Source organism: Triticum urartu, chromosome 5A, assembly GCF_056163025.1.
Source record: "Triticum urartu cultivar PI428250 chromosome 5A, HENAU_Tu73, whole genome shotgun sequence".
NCBI classification, from domain to species: domain Eukaryota; kingdom Viridiplantae; phylum Streptophyta; class Magnoliopsida; order Poales; family Poaceae; genus Triticum; species Triticum urartu.
Window position 1 is genome coordinate 628,980,724 of NC_141877.1, and position 18,563 is coordinate 628,999,286.

Genomic DNA, 18,563 nt, shown 5'->3' on the forward strand with positions numbered 1-18,563 from the left:
ACTCAACATTAGTCATAAAGAACTCACATACTTATTGCAAAAATCTATTAGTTATCGAAACAAAGTACTACGCGCATGCTCCTAGGGGGATAGATTGGTAGGAAAAGACCATCCCTCGTCCCCGACCGCCACTCATAAGGAAGACAATCAATAAACACCTCATGCTCCGACTTCGTTACATAACGGTTCACCATACGTGCATGCTACGGGACTTGCAAACCTCAACACAAGTATTTCTCAATTTCACAATTACTCGACTAGCATAACTCTAATATCACCATCTTTATATCGCAAAACTATTGCAATGAATCAAACATATCATATTCAGCGACCTACAAGTTTATGTAGGATTTTATGACTAACCATGTGAATGACCAGTTCCTGTCATCTCTCTAAATAGATATAAGTGAATCAAGAGAGTTTAATTCTTTCTACAAAATATATGCCCGTGCTCTAACAAATATAAGTGAAGCAAAAGAGCATTCTACAAATGGCGGTTGTCTAAGTGAAGAGAAACAGGCAATCCAAACTTCAAATGATATAAGTGAAGCACATGAAGCATTCTATAAAGCCATACTCAAAAGATATAAGTGAAGTGCAAATAGCATTCTATAAATCAACCAAGGACTATCTCATACTAGCATGGTGCATTAAAAGAAAAAAGAAAACTAAAGCAAAAGACGCTCCAAAATTGCACATATCGCGTGAACGAAAACGAATCTGAAAACATACCGATATTTATTGAAGAAAGAGGGGATGCCTCCCCAGCATCCCCAAGCTTAGACGCTTGAGTCTCCTTGAATATTTACTTGGGGTGCCTCGGGAATCCCCAAGCTTGAGCTCTTGCCTCTCTTCCTTCTTCTCACATCGAGACCTTCTCGATCATCGAACACTTCATCCACACAAAACTCCAACAGAAAACTCGGTAAGATCCGTTAGTATAATAAAGCAAATCACTACTCTAAGTGCTGCTGCAAACCAATTCATATTTTGTTTTTGCATTGTGTCTACTGTAATATAACTTTTCATGGCTTAATCCGCTGATATAAATTGATAGTTTCATCAAAACAAGCAAACTATGCATCAAAAACAGAATCTGTCTAAAACAGAACAGTCTGTAGCAATCTGAACATTCACCATACTTCTGATACTTGAAAAATTCTACCAAAATTAGGAAAAATAAACAATTTGTATAGGAGACAGTGCAAAAAGAATCAGAACCATTTTACGTTTCAGCTAAAAATGTAAAATCGCGTACTACAGCCAAAGTTTCTGTCCTGCACCGTACAAACCATCAAGCAAATGTAAACATCCTAAAGGCAAACCTTGGCACATTATTTTTATAATACAATGGATTTTACAAGGGGATAATTATTTTTGTTGAAAGGTTTCTGTAATTAAGATTCACAAAGTTCCCATGGGCATGAACAAAGTTCAAGGACGTCCCCCACTTTCACAATGCTCGTCTCTCTCACTTTCACTTTTCTTTTAGAAAAAGTTTTGGGTTCCCCTCTTTATTTTTGTTGTTTTTAAACTATATGAAAGCACTCAACAGAAATAAATGACTCTCTAAAACTTCTGGGTTGTCTCCCTGGCAGCGCTTTCTTTAAATCCATTAAGCTAGGCATATAGTGCTCAAGTAGTGAATCCACCCGGATCCCAAGGTATATCAAAGCCAATTTTAATTAGCAATGATTTGGCATTTAGTAGTGAGCACAAAGTAACATATATCAAGCAATGACGAAGTCTAACTCTCTTCCTATGCATCGGCATGTCATAAAAGAACAATTCATGCACACATAGTAAAGGCTAATGCATAGTGTAAACAGTTTCTTGCAATTTTTTCGTGTTGGAAACATAGAGAGGTGGAGATATAGTTCCTCTCTCATAATAATTGCAAGTAGGAGCAGCAAGCACATGCATATTATATTCATCAAAATCATCATGTGTAGTAGTAAAAGGCAACCCATCAATATAATCCTTAATAAGTGCAAACTTCTCCGATATACTGTAGTCGGGAGAATTCAAAAAGATAATAGGACTATCATGCGTGGGTGCAATAGCAACAATTTCATGTTTAACATAAGGAACTATAGCAAGTTCATCTCCATAAGCATAATTCATATTGGCATCTTGGCCACAAGCATAGCAAGCATCATCAAAAAGGGATATTTCAAAAGAATCAACAGGATCATAATAGTCATCATAGCAATCATCCTTCGGTAAGCACGAAGGGAAATTAAACAATGTATGAGTTGAAGAGTTACTCTCATTAGAAGGTGGGCATGGGTGATCAATCCGCTCTTCCTCCTTTTGTTCTTCGCTCTCTTTCTCATCTTTTTCATCCAATGAGCTCACAGTTTCATCAATTTCTTCTTCCATAGACTCCTACAAAATATTAGTCTCTTCTTGGACAGCGGAGACTTTCTTAATAAGCACATTAATTTTGTAATTGTATTCATAATTCTCATAACAATATTTCAGGATAGCTAAATTTTCAGGTCTATAAACAGCATCATCAAAATCTTCAAACTCTTTAAACATAGATTCAATTTCATAAGCACCCTTAAAAGCAACAAATTCTTCTATTTGTTCCACATCATAGTAATCATATATACCATTAGCATAAGAATCCAAGGTTTCATTATCATTAAATTCACATGAAAAGGGAAGGTGTGGAGCCTTCACCTTAGAGCAACAAGTATAATCATAGCTCAAGCATAGTTGCCTAGCATACCAATTCAATATCTGAATTTGATCCCATAATAGTTTCCCTTTTTGTGTCAAGCGGCAATCCCTAAAGTATTCACGTTGATCCAACGTTACTCCCATTACATAATTGAATGGGGTTTTCTCAGGATTATTAAAGTAGTACAAAATATCTTTCACATAACCAGCATCGAGGGTTTTAGGAGGTTCCCCATCTCCATGAGCAGAAAGTACACCTAATTTTTTTGGTATTTCGTGTTCCATATCCATAACTAAAGATAGAGAACAACTAAGAACATCAAATAAAACTTACTTAGTGATAAAGCAAACAAGCACACACGAGAATATTCACCCCACGCTATTGCTCCCCGGCAACGGCGCCAGAAAAAGGTCTTGATAACCCACAAGTATAGGGGATCAATTGTAGCCTCTTTCGATAAGTAAGAGTGTCGAACCCAACGAGGAGCTAAAGGTAGAACAAATATTCCCTCAAGTTCTATCGACCACCGATACAACTCTACGCACGCTTGACGTTCGCTTTACCTAGAACAAGTATGAAACTAGAAGTACTTTGTAGGTGTTTTTGGGTAAGCTTGCAAGAAAGTAAAGAACACGAAAATAAAAGCTAGGGGCTGTTTAGATAAAGACAAAACTAAATTAGTTCTAGTAGAGAGCTTTTGTCAACAAGAAGGTTATTTGTCCCTAGGCAATCGATAACTAGACCGGTAATCATTATTGCAATTTTATTTGAGGGAGAGGCATAAGCTAACATACTTTCTCTACTTGGATCATATGCACTTATGATTGGAACTCTAGCAAGCATCCGCAACTACTAAAGATTCATTAAGGTAAAACCCAACCATAGCATTAAAGCATCAAGTCCCATTTATCCCATACGCAAACAACCTACTTACTCGGGTCTGTGCTTCTGTCACTCACGCCACCCGCCATAAGCAAATCATAAGCATATTGCAAACCCTATAGCGGGAATCCCTCACGCTTGCACGACACGGAGAGCACCATAGGACAGCACCAATAATAAAACATACAACTCAAACCAATCACGATCATCAAATAGCCATTAGGACAAAACAGATCTACTCAAACATCATAGGATAGCCATACATCATTGGGAAATAATATATAGCGTTGAGCACCATGTTTAAGTAGAGATTACAACGGGTTAGAGAGAGGTTACACCGCTGCATAGAGGGGGGAAGAGTTGGTGATGATGGCGGTGAAGTTGTTGGTGAAGATGGCGGTGATGATGATGGCCCCCCGGTGGCACTCCGGCGCCACCGGAAGCGAGGGGGAGAGGGGCCCCCTTCTTCTTCCTTGACCTCCTCCCTAGATGGGAGAAGGGTTTCCCCTCTGGTCCTTGGCTCCCATGGCGTGGGAGGAGCGAGAGCCCCTCCGAGATTGGATCTATCTATCTGTCTCTCTCTGTTTCTGCGTTCTCTCCTGGCTCTGTTTCACCGTTTCGTATAGATATGGAGATCCGTAACTTCGATTTGCCTGAAACCTTCGCCGTGATTTTTTTTCCAAATATTAGATATCTTGCGGCAAAAGAAGAGCGTCAACCGCCTTAAGGTGGGCTCACGAGGGTAGGGGGCACGCCCAGGGGGGCAGGCGCGCCCCCCTGCCTCGTGACCACCTCGGGCACTGGTTCGCGTTGATTTTCCTTCCAGATTTTCCATATTTTCCAAAAATAAGCTCCATCCGTTTTTATCCCGTTTGGACTCCGTTTGATATGGATATTCTGCGAAACCAAAAACATGCAACAGACAGGAACTGGCACTGGGCACTGGAACAACATGTTAGTCCCAAAAATAATATAAAAAGTTGCCAAAAAGTATATGAAAGTTGAATAATATTGGCATGGAACAATCAAACATTATAGATACGACGGAGATGTATCAACCCACTTACATATGGGTCCCACGCCCTTAATTAACCATAGTTTAGTTTCTGATTAGTTTTAATTAATCACAGTGGCCCCACAAGTCAGAGTTGACCGTGCCAACGTTGATGTTGATCGGACCACCTGTCCGTGACACTGATGATGCCGTGCCAACGTAGTTTTGAATTCCACTTCAATTAAAATGACTTTCTGTTGCATTAGTCCAAATCACAGCATATTGCCATGTCATATTCATGCATCATATTGTTGCATTACATTGATTTTGTTCCTTCTCTATTGCCGGTGGTTGTCCCTCTCGATAGACGTGTTCCGACAATGAGTTCGATGACACCGATGAAGAGCTATACTATCTTCAGAAGTGCCAGGCAAGCAAAACCCCCTTGTTCATTCCGATACAATCCCATTCTCTTGCTCCTACTCTCTTTTACTGCATTAGGACAACAACGATTCAACTGTTACATGCTGCGGTAGTTGAACCCCTTTCCTCTGCATGACCTGTCATTGCCACAGTAAATAGATGAAACCCACTAGCATGAGTAGGAGTTGTTTGAGCCCTGATGTGCCTACTCATCCATGTTTGTTTGTCATGCCTGCTACTGCTTAGAGTTGAGTCAGGTCTGATTCATCGGGGATGAATTGGAGGTGTGTGAACATGTCCTACTGTTGAGAGCTAAGTGTGTGAACACGATTTGGTAAAGGTATCGATGAGAGGCCATGTAGGAGTACATGGTGGGTTGTTTCATTGAAGCCATCCTTAGGAACTGAGTTCTGTGTTTGTGATCCATGAACAACTACTACCACGCATTGCGCCCGAAACCAATGGACCCTCTCGACTTATTAACCACCCTTGCCCTCTGTCCAGGAGTTGCAACTAGTTTTTGGTGTTTGTAGGATATGTGTTGGAGGCCGTGCGTAGCGCTGACCCTAGGGGTGGGCTATGATGCGGTAGATACACCGTGGTCGGGTATGTCGGGCGCCCGTTTGGTGTAGCGGAACCCTGTACACATCGTTTGGTGCTGTGAGCGAAAACCCGGCCAGATCTCCTCGCGGATGGAACTCGAATAGGCGATAAACCTGGACTAGAGACTTGTGTGGTTAGTCAGGTCGTGGCCGACTCCCTCGCCAGGCTTCCGCTTGAAGGTTGCCGAGATACACGACGTGTACATGGTGGTAAGTGGCAAGAGCGTGTGTGAAGAAGTACACCCCTACAGGGTTAACATCATCTATTCGAATAGCCGTGTCCGTGGTAATGGACTTCTGGGTTGCCTGTATAGTTCATAGACAAGCGGAAGTGGATACTCTAAAAAGCGCAAGATAAGCGTGAGTGCTATGGATGGTGTTCTCGTAGGGAGACGGGAGCGGATCCATATTGGTGTATTGATAGGGTGAATATGTGGACTCGTGTGCGCCACCTCAAAAGAGTTACTTGCAGTCGTAGTTCAGGATAGCTACTGAGTCAAAGCTGGCTTGCTACTGTTAAACTCCACCAACCCCTTTATTGATACCTATGCATATGTAGCTAGTTCTGATGTAAGTCTTGTTGGGTACATCTGTACTCACGTTTGGTTAATTTATGTTTTTCCAGAGAGACTTCAGTCTCGCTAGTAGTTCCGCATGGACTTCGACGTTTAGCTTGTTACCTCAGCTACGATCTTGTGCCCTTGGCAGGGTCTTGTAGATAGTTAGGCTTCTCGGCCTTTCCATTTGTAGTTGTCTGTACTCAGATAAATTAAGCTTCCGCATGTGCTTGTTGCTTGTATGCTCTGTATGTTGGGTCATGAGACCCATGTTTGTAATATCTGGCTCTTTGGAGCCTAATGAATAAATACCTTGAGTTGTAGAGTTCTGTTGTGATGCCATGTTGTATTTACACATATCGGGCATATTGTGTGTATGATTGAAATGCTTGGTATGTGTGGGATCTGACAACCTAGTTGTTTATCCTTGGTAGTCTCTCTTATGGGGAAATGTAGTCTAGTGCTTCCACTGAGCCATGGTAGTCTGCTACAGCCCGGCTTACCGGAGTCATGCTAGACCAGTTACTACTGCTCCGGAACACTTAGACTGGCCGACATGTGATCCACTTCGTTCCTGTGTCTGTCCCTTCAGGGAAATATCACACGGTGACTTCCGGAGTCCTGCTAGCCTGCCACAGCCCGGGTTCCCGGAGTCCTGTTAGCCCAGTTGTTACAGCCCAGATTCACACGCTGATGACCGACACGTTCGATGCTGGTTCATGTATGCCTGTCCCTGTAAGTTAGTGCCACTTTGGCTTCACGACTAGTCATGTCATCCCGGGTTCTTTGTCATATGGATGCTAGCAACACTATCATATACATGAGCCAAAAGGCACAAACAATCCCGGGCCAGGTAAGGTGGCACCCGTGGGAATACCGTGTGTGAGGCCGCAAAGTGATATGATGTGTTACATGATAGATCGGTGTGACTTAGGATCGGGGTCCTGACAGCTTTGGTATCAGAGCCTGACTGCCTGTAGAATTACCAAGCCATACTGGTCGAAGTTGAGTCTAGAAATGTTTTAGTTATATGTAGGGGAATTCATTGTGGGAAGGGATGTAAGGCTCTTTTTTTACTCCTTTACCTTATGCCCTTCTGATCTGAGTCATCCTCTTCTTTCCTATGTGGGTTAAGGACTAGGATATCATCTCTCTACCAGGTTCACGTGTTACTCATCCATAAAATCTTAGGATTGTTGGTTCCATGCCTCAGTTCAGTTTCTACTACTTTAGTATGTTGTCAGTTGAACCAGAACCTTGATATGATGTTGTTGAGTGATTATGCAAATGAAAGCACAAGTGCTCCCTAGGTGGTTTTGATAATTGATGACAACATATCTCTTGTTGGACTAACATTTCTATCCGGCATGTTTCAGATAAGTTCAACAATGGAGTGGCATGGACTAAAGGTTGTGGGAACTCCTTCAAGATGCTAAGGACAAAGGATTGGCTAAAGCTTCAAGCTCAAGACTCTTCATTTTACATTTTAGTGATCCAAGATCACATTGAGTCCATAGGAAAAGCCAATACTATCAAGGAGGGATGAGGTGTTGCTTAATGAGCCTCTTGCTTCATGTGCTTAATGATATGATCCAAAACCCTCAACTACTTTCCCATATCCACATATGACCTAAACCCTAAGCCAAACTCGGTCCTACCGATTCTTTCTATCCGACGCCACCGATTTTCACTTGTCATAAGCCACTGCCAAACCCTAGCAATTCGGTTCTACCGATAGGGATCTCGGTCTCACCGAGATGGGATTGCAAACTCTCTGTTTCCCTTTCGTAACTTTTCGGTCTCACCGAAAGAGCGAATTGGTCCCACCGAGATTGCAGTGTAAACTCTTTGTTTCCTTTTTGTAACTTTTCGGTCTCACCGAAAGAGCAAATCGGTCCCACCGAGTTTACCTGACCAACTCTCTGGTTAGCTTATTACCAAACTCGGTCTCACCGAGTTTGTGTAATCGGTCTCTCCAAGATTACGTTATGCCCAAACCCTAACCATATCGGTCCTACCGAGTTGCATGTCAGTCCCACCAAAAATCTCTAACGGTCACTAGGTTTACCTTTTCAGTCCGACCGAGTTTGTTGATTCGGTCCCACCGAGATTGGAAAACTGTGTGTAACGGTTGGATTTTGTGTGGAGGCTATATATACCCCTCCACCTCCTCTTCATTCATGGAGAGAGCCATCAGACTAAGCCTACACTTCCAGCATCCTATTTCTGAGAGAGAACTGCCTACTCATGTGTTGAGGCCAAGATATTCCATTCCTACCATATGAATCTTGATCTCTAGCTTTCCCCAAGTTGCTTTCCACTCAAACCTTCTTTCCACCAGATCCAAATCCTATGAGAGAGAGTTGAGTGTTGGGGAGACTATCATTTGAAGCACAAGAGCAAGGAGTTCATTACCTACACACCATTTGTTACTTCTTGGAGAGTGGTGTCTCCTAGATTGGCTAGGTGTTACTTGGGAGCCTCCGACAAGATTGTGGAGTTGAACCAAGGAGTTTGTAAGGGCAAGGAGATCGCCTACTTCGTGAAGATCTACCGCTAGTGAGGCAAGTCCTTCGTGGGCGATGGCCATGGTGGGATAGACAAGGTTGCTTCTTTGTGGACCCTTTGTGGGTGGTTGCTTCTTCGTGGACCCTTCGTGGGTGGAGCCCTCCGTGGACTCGCGCAACCATTACCCTTCGTGGGTGGAGCCCTCCGTGGACTCGCGCAACCATTACCCTTCGTGGGTTGAAGTCTCCATCAACGTGGATGTAGGATAGCACCACCTATCCGAACCATGGGAAAAACATCCGTGTCTCCAATTGCGTTTGAATTCTCCAAACCCTTCCCCTTACATTCTTGCAAGTTGCATGCTTTACATTCCGCTGCTCATATACTCTTTGCATGCTTGCTTGATATGTATTGTGTATGTTGAAATTGTGCCTAAAACTCCACTCAAACCAAAAAGGCCTAAAAATTGCAACTTTAGCACTAAGTGTCTAATCACCCCCCCCTCTAGACACATCTACTTCTAGATCCTACAAGTGGTATCAGAGCCAGGTTTCCATTGCCTTGGTTTAATCACCATTGGAGGAAGATGGATGTGTCTACCTTAGGGAGTCTTAGACATAGAGTGCCCATTCTTGATGGAGAGTATTTTCATGAGTGGAAAAATGAGATGCTTGTAATTTTCAATCAATATCATTTGAACAAGTATATTGCTAGCCCTTGTGCACCTCATATTGATCCTTTGCATCCTACCCTAGATGAAGATATTGACATGATTCGCAATCTTAGAACTATTGAGCTCATCATTAGAGGATTGCCCAAAAATTTGATTGCTAGTTTGCCTACTCTTAATTGTGCCTATACTATATGGAAATTTCTTGAGGAACGATTTCCCGATCATTCCTTGAAAACTTTGGATGAAATTCTCCATAAATCTATTGCCTTGAGTAAGATGAACTCTAGTGATCCTAGTTTTGGTAATTGTCTATTTGAACTTACCAATCTTAAGCATGCTAAAGGAGATGTTGGAATCATTAGTGATATCATATTCGAAGCTATAAGAATTCATAAAAGTGACCACTTTGATGATCATTTATCTAATGAATTACCCTCTCTAGGAAATGATGAGTCACAAGATCATGATGAACATGGATACTATGATGATGATGATAGTGACTTCGATCTTGATGATGCAATGAGACATTTTGGTCTTATGGCAAATCTTCGGGGATATGAGTCAGGAGGAAAGGAATGGGTTCTTGATAGTGGATGTACTGATCATATGACCGGAGATGAAGAGATGTTCCGTGAGCTTGCTGAAAATGACGGCCCTCGAAAATATGTCACCTTTGGTGATAATTCAAAGGGTAAAGTGGTTGGCCTTGGTAAGGTGGCCATCTCACATGATAGTTCCATTCAAAATGTCATGCTCGTTGAATCTCTCGGCTACAACTTACTTTCAGTATCTAGACTTGCTGATTTCGGTTTGAATGTCCTATTTACTGAGGTAGAGTGCCAAGTATTTCGTCGAGACAATCATAAAATGGTCTTTACCGATATGCGTAGAGGTGATCTTTACATTGTCGATTTCTCTAAAAAGGCACAACCTAAAACTTGCTTTGTTGCTAAATCCTCAAAAGGTTGGTTGTGGCATAGACGACTAGGTCACGTTGGCATGAGAAACCTTGACAAGCTTATTAAAGGAAATCATATCCTTGGAGTTAACGATGTCATATTTGATAAGGATAGACTTTGCAGTGCTTGTCAAGCAGGTAAATAGGTTGGAGGAAGGCATCCCGTGAAGAACATCAAGACCACAAGAAGGCCACTCGAGCTACTTCATATGGATCTTTTTGGTCCCAACGCCTACAAGAGTCTCGGTGGAAATTCTTTTGGTCTAGTTATAGTTGATGATTTTTCAAGATTTACGTGGGTGTTCTTTCTTAATGACAAGTCGCAGGTCCAGAAGATCTTCAGAAACTTCGCTAGGAAGGCCCAAAATCAGTTTGACGTGAAGATCAAGAAGGTTCGGAGTGACAACGGAACGGAGTTCAAGAACGCAAATGTGGACACCTTTCTTGACGAAGAAGGGATTTCACACGAGTTCTCGGCTACGTACACACCTCAACAAAATGGAGTTGTTGAGAGGAAGAACTGGACGCTCATCGAAATGGCAAGAACGATGCTTGATGAATACAAGACGCCGAAGCACTTTTGGGCAGAAGCGGTTGAGACAGCTTGTCACGCAACAAATCGCTTATATCTTCACAAGCTACTCGGCAAGACGGCATACGAGCTTCTCACCGGTAACAAACCCCAAGTTGGATACTTTCGAGTATTCGGCTCAAAGTGCTACATTCTTGATAAGCATCATCGTTCAAAGTTTGCTCCTAAATCTCATGAAGGTTTTCTACTTGGTTATGGCTCAAACTCTCACACTTACCGTTTCTACAACAATTTCACCCGAAAGGTTGAAGAGACGGTAGATGTGAAGTTTGATGAATCTAATGGCTCGCAAGTAGAGCAATTGCCAATTGATGTAGGAGACAAAGACCCTTCAGGAGCAATCCAAGACTTGTCCATTGGCAAAATTCGTCCAACGGAGGTGAAGGAAAGTACTTCATCCGTCCAAGTGGAAGCTTCTACTTCACGACAAGGTGAACCAAGAATCGACACGAAAGCATCCACAAGTGGGACACACCAAGATGAAGAAGACAAGGAAATGCATCAAGACGAACATCAACAACCTCTTTCTCCACCACGACAAGAGAACGATGACGTCGACAATGAAGAAGGCCAAGAAGAAGAACAAGATGAAGAAGATGTTCAACAAAGACCCAAGCAAAAGCTCTCATGAGTTCGAGCAAGAATTGCCAAAGATCATCCCGTCGAGCAAATCTCAAATGATATACAAACCGGGAGAATCACTCGCTCAAAGACTCGTTTAGCTAACTTTTGTGAAAACTATTCATTCATCTCTAGCATTGAACCTATGAAGGTTGAAGAAGCATTGGAAGATCCGGATTGGATAAACGCTATGCATGAAGAGCTACACAACTTTGAGAGAAACCAAGTTTGGACATTAGTTGAGAAGCCCGACAACAACCACAACATCATTGGTACCAAATGGGTGTTTCGCAACAAGCAAGATGAAGATGGACAAGTGGTTCGCAACAAAGCACGTCTCGTCGCCCAAGGGTACACACAAGTCGAAGGTATGGACTATGGTGAGACATATGCTCCCGTTGCTAGACTTGAGTCCATTCACATCTTACTTGCCTATGCTAATCACCATAATATCACCTTGTACCAAATGGACATTAAAAGTGCTTTTCTAAATGGTGAAATAGAGGAGGAAGTTTATGTCAAACAACCTCCCGGCTTTATCAATCCTAAGAAACCAAATCATGTTTACAAACTTCACAAAGCTCTTTATGGTCTTAAACAAGCTCCTAGAGCATGGTATAAATGCTTGACCAAATTCCTTATTACAAGTGGTTTTGAAATTGGTAAAATTGATTCTACTCTTTTTACTAAAAGGGTTAATGGAGAACTATTTGTATGCCAAATTTATGTCGATGATATCATATTTGGTTCAACTAACCCTCTCTTTAGTGAAAAGTTTGGAAAGCTAATGTCAGAGAAGTTTGAGATGTCTATGATGAGTGAACTCAAATTCTTTCTCGGTTTGCAAATCAAGCAAACTAAGGAAGGTACATTTGTCTCTCAAACGAAGTACACCAAGGACTTATTCAAGAAGTTCAATATGCAAGAATGCAAAGGTATGTCTACACCCATGCCTACTAGTGGACATAATGATTTGACCAAAGATGGTGAACCGGTTGATCAAAAGGTTTATCGCTCTATGATTGGTTCATTGTTATACCTATGTGCTTCACGTCCTGATATTATGCTAAGTGTGTGCATGTGTGCACGATATCAAGCTGCTCCTAAAGAATGTCATCTTAAGGCTGTGAAAAGGATAGTGAGATATTTAATACATACACCAAATTTTGGCATTTGGTATCCTAAGAGGTCTTCTTTTGATCTTGTTGGCTATTCCGACTCGGATTATGCCGGAGACAAGGTTGATAAAAAGTCCACTTCGGGTACTTGTCAATTTCTTGGTAGATCTCTTGTGTCTTGGTCTTCCAAGAAACAAAACTCGGTATCCTTATCCACCGCCGAAGCGGAATACATTGCCGCTGGTTCATGTTGTGCTCAATTACTTTGGATGACCCAAACTCTTAAAGATTATGGGATCTATGTGAAACATGTTCCACTACTTTGTGACAATGAAAGTGCTATCAAAATTGGTCATAATCCTGTACAACATTCTCGAACTAAGCATATTGAAGTTCGTCATCATTTCATTCGAGATCATGTTGCTAAGGGTGACATTGATCTTAAGCATGTTCGCACCGATAAGCAATTAGCGGATATATTTACTAAACCTCTTGATGAGAAAGTGTTTTGTAGGTTGAGAGGAGAATTGAACATCATTGATGCTTCGAACTTGGAGTAGAAACTCCATTGGATACATGCAAGACATGAGCTTATGACTAATCCATGATATAGCTCTTATGATAACTATCTTATGTCTTGGATATATTTGCACCTTGCATGTTGTCTAACCCATGTAGGTGCTTGGTTGAATCTAATTCCATGAGATTGCGACTCACTCACATCTTGAGCAATCTCTACATCACCAAGACTCTACACAATGGTGGTTGAAGACAAGGAAGCACAAAACCATTCAAACATATCCTTTGACAAATTCTATGTTGAGCTTCATGATTGTCATTTTTGGATACACAAGTGCTCTTCCTTGCAAGAACTAACCCATGTAGGTAGATGAACTCAAACTCCAAGTGGTGCTCCCAACTCTTGATGAGCTACATCAACCTTGAGCACCCACACAAGTTCAACTACATGAGCAAGAACCACACCACCACCCAAGGTATGTTATTCCATCTTAGAGAAGCTTTACTCCAAGATATGAGTCAAAGCAACTCAACAAGATGTGAATACATCAAGATGCTTAAACGAAAAATGGTAACCCCATTTTGAGCTTAAACGATGAGTATGACCTATGATCAAGTGTTCTTACTTGACTCCTAAGTCAATATACTCTAACATAGGTGACTATGTCACTGCCCAACTCTAGATGAAGTTCTCTTGTGTTCTTTTCTTTGTTATTGCATTTGTCTCATGCATGTTTATTTTCTTTCTCTTTTTCAAAAAACTTCATCTAGATCTTTCAGTTTCTTCTCTTTTCTCTTTGTTTTTGTTCTGCATTTTCTGCATTCAATTCCTTGCAAATCCTTCAGGTAATTCATTGCAAATCTTTGTGAGATCCTACATGTCTAGTGAGCTGAGGTGACAAATGTTTTTCTCTGTGTAAACTCGGTTTCACCGACTTGTAATTTTCGGTCCAACCGAATCCTTTCGGTACCACCGAAACATTCCACTCGGTGCCACCGACTTCGCAACAGGAAAAACAATTTGCCACTTGTTCTATATTTCTTCTGATCCAGCTCTACTCAATGAATCTTGTCCTCTTCAAGCATCACAGTTTTATCCATTGCTTTGTGCTGAGTCTCAAGGACCAAACCTATACGACAGATTCCAGAAAGCCCTTCTTGGAAATTGATGTCAAAGGGGGAGAGAGAGATCACATCAAAGCTTGTAGGAGAGAGATCACATCAAGGGAGAGAAAAAGCCTCAAGGACCAAACCTACAAGAGAGAAAGTATTAAGGGGGAGAGAGAAGAGAGAGACTTCCAGGGGGAGAGAATACTCAAGGATCCCAGATGCTTGATGCTTGATGTTCAAGAGGAGAGATGTCACATGTCTTTTTTGGGGGAAAGACATGTTCATTTGTATCTTTCAGCTCTGATTTGCTGTTCCTTATCTTCTCCCAATATCCCATGTAAGATTCTGGGGGAGCAAGACACCTAAGGGAAAGAAATCAGTCAAATTCATTGCATATCTTTATTCTTGGGGACATGTTGAATCCAATGTGGTACCTTGTACTCACTCTCTACATGTCATCCCAGTCTTGGTATTCTTGTGGTTTCTTTTGTTTGCTCTGGCTAGTGGATATACCTGTGTTATCTAACTTTGTTTGTGCAGGTTCATTCCATCCTAAGCCAACTCAAGACCACAAGGTAAGTATATGCATCAAAATCATGAGTATGAGGAGTTCTTGCTTATGTACATACTGTTTGCAAGAAGGACTCATGAGCATGAAGGTATTTTCCTTGATAATCTTTTGCTCTGATGCATATGGCCAAGATACATGTAACACATTGCCTACTCTGTCATGGTTATGCTCTCACATGCCTCTATATTTCATATTTACATGAGGGCATACATGTAGGGGGAGCCTATGCTTGTTACATGTCCTTCCGAAGCTTTACTTGCTGTTCTTTATATCTTTATCTAAAGCTTTGATGTATCTTGCCATCAATTACCAAAAAGGGGGAGATTGAAAGCACAAGTGCTCCCTAGGTGGTTTTGATAATTGATGACAACATATCTCTTGTTGGACTAACATTTCTATCCGGCATGTTTCAGATAAGTTCAACAATGGAGTGGCATGGACTAAAGGTTGTGGGAACTCCTTCAAGATGCTAAGGACAAAGGATTGGCTAAAGCTTCAAGCTCAAGACTCTTCATTTTACATTTTAGTGATCCAAGATCACATTGAGTCCATAGGAAAAGCCAATACTATCAAGGAGGGATGAGGTGTTGCTTAATGAGCCTCTTGCTTCATGTGCTTAATGATATGATCCAAAACCCTCAACTACTTTCCCATATCCACATATGACCTAAACCCTAAGCCAAACTCGGTCCTACCGATTCTTTCTATCCGGCGCCATCGAGTTTCACTTGTCATAAGCCACTGCCAAACCCTAGCAATTCGGTTCTACCGATAGGGATCTCGGTCTCACCGAGATGGGATTGCAAACTCTCTGTTTCCCTTTTGTAACTTTTCGGTCTCACCGAAAGAGCGAATCGGTCCCACCGAGATTGCAGTGTAAACTCTTTGTTTCCTTTTTGTAACTTTTCGGTCTCACCGGAAGAGCAAATCGGTCCCACCGAGTTTACCTGACCAACTCTCTGGTTAGCTTATTACCAAACTCGGTCTCACCGAGTTTTTGTAATCGGTCTCACCGAGATTACGTTATGCCCAAACCCTAACCATATCGGTCCTACCGAGTTGCATGTCAGTCCCACCAAAAATCTCTAACGGTCACTAGGTTTACCTTTTCGGTCCGACCGAGTTTGTTGATTCGGTCCCACCGAGATTGGAAAACTGTGTGTAACGGTTGGATTCTGTGTGGAGGCTATATATACCCCTCCACCTCCTCTTCATTCATGGAGAGAGCCATCAGACTAAGCCTACACTTCCAGCATCCTATTTCTGAGAGAGAACTGCCTACTCATGTGTTGAGGCCAAGATATTCCATTCCTACCATATGAATCTTGATCTCTAGCTTTCCACAAGTTGCTTTCCACTCAAACCTTCTTTCCACCAGATCCAAATCCTATGAGAGAGAGTTGAGTGTTGGGGAGACTATCATTTGAAGCACAAGAGCAAGGAGTTCATTACCTACACACCATTTGTTACTTCTTGGAGAGTGGTGTCTCCTAGATTGGCTAGGTGTTACTTGGGAGCCTCCGACAAGATTGTGGAGTTGAACCAAGGAGTTTGTAAGGGAAAGGAGATCGCCTACTTCGTGAAGATCTACCGCTAGTGAGGCAAGTCCTTCATGGGCGATGGCCATGGTGGGATAGACAAGGTTGCTTCTTCGTGGACCCTTCGTGGGTGGTTGCTTCTTCGTGGACCCTTCGTGGGTGGAGCCCTCCATGGACTCGCGCAACCATTACCCTTCGTGGGTGGAGCCCTCCGTGGACTCACGCAACCGTTACCCTTCGTGGGTTGAAGTCTCCATCAACGTGGATGTAGGATAGCACCACCTATCCGAACCACGGGAAAAACATGCGTGTCTCCAATTGCGTTTGAATTCTCCAAACCCTTCCCCTTACATTCTTGCAAGTTGCATGCTTTACAATCCGCTGCTCATATACTCTTTGCATGCTTGCTTGATATGCATTGTGTATGTTGAAATTGTGCCTAAAACTCCACTCAAACCAAAAAGGCCTAAAAATTGCAACTTTAGCACTAAGTGTCTAATCACCCCCCCCCTCTAGACACATCTACTTCTAGATCCTACAGCAAATCCTTGTGAATGTCTCAAATCTTTTCTAAGCATTTACAGCCGTTATGTTGTCCGAGTCATCCCAGGTTTCTAAAGAATCTGATGCATTTGCAAATCCTTCCTTCCAGTTCCCGTTGTCCTTTTGGGCCAGATTAAGCACACTAAACGGTCTGTTGAGGTACTCAATTGCCTTGACATATATGTTGGAGCTAGTATTATGACCCTAGGCATCTCAGTAATCTAGCAATGCTTTGTATCCCCAGTGTGATGATTCTGGCCATTATTCTCGAAAGCATCCCGTGATGCCATTTAGTATGTAGGTATTCTATTTCTGGGTTCTTAAACCCAAGATTCACTCTACTTACCTCATGTTGATAGTGTTTGCTCGTTCCTTTAGTATATTAGTAGCCTTTGTGATAGTCCTGGGGGTCTGTGGTATATCGTTCTTCCAGTACCATGAACCATTATGGTAGAAGTTCTTTGAACCAAAAGATCACAACCAGAGTGCTCTTGATGAATTCTCCATTCTGCGTGGAGAATCTGCTAGTCCTACCTTTCTGCATGTATTATCTAGAAGAAATATGTTAAACTTGTTTGACATACTAAATCTATGCATCCGCAACTCAGAAAACCATATGTTCCTTTGAGTTGTCTCTCTTTAGTTGTATTCTGACCTCTGTCTATCAATTGATAGTCATGACTAGTTGTGCATTCGTGTTATCGATGCCTATTATTCTTGTGGTCCGTCAAGCCATTCTATTCCGGAATGAATAGGAGAAACAAACTCCAGCACCTCATCCATTTCTTGGACTGGTCAAAGTAGTTGTATTCCGCAGATCAAGATGCTAATCCAGCTTTTGTTCTATTCTACCTCGGAGTATTACCCCCTTTATGTCAGGATTTTCATGAGAATTGCACCACCTCTTATGAATTCTTGACGCAGTGATACTTCTTGCCATCATTGTTCATTCCTCGGTTGCCGTTTTATTATAACCGGAATGCCGACAAGTGAATCGTGATGTGTGAAATTAATACTCCTAGCAACCCCGTTGCTTGGTAGTTAATGGACGATAAATTTATTCATAGTGTGTTGGTTACTAAACCATCATTCTAAGATTGATCGTGCTACCTAGTCCATTTTACCTGGTGCACTCCTTGATCAATGAGATAGGATTGTGTCAATCTATCACTCTCTTGGTCACATCGTCTTGCCCTGAAAAGCAAGATTGTTTCCGATCTTAGAGACATATCGCTGGTTCATGATTTTCCAAATATCTTCTCGGAAGTATTACCAGGTTTCCCCCTGACCATTATGTTGAGCTCGTGATCAAGTTGGTTTCCTTGTAAACCACCCCTTCTCCAAGAATTTGTGTTGGATACCCCTGAGCTAGTTGGTTAAGCTAAACAACAATTTGGAGAGTTGGTAGATAAAAGCTTTGCCGAACTTAGTTCATTCTGAAGGGATATCTTTGCATTTGTGTGTGTGTGTTGAAGAAAGATGATATATTCATCGATTCATCCACGTGATCAATTGTCGGTGCTATTGCCTTACAATCCTTTGATTTGAGTATGGGCTATCACCAAATCAAATCAGTACCAATGATGTTCATAATGTTGTCTTACTCGTGGATGTTTCCTCGAGCATACACCATTATATCTTTCGGGTCTGACCAATGCTATCACC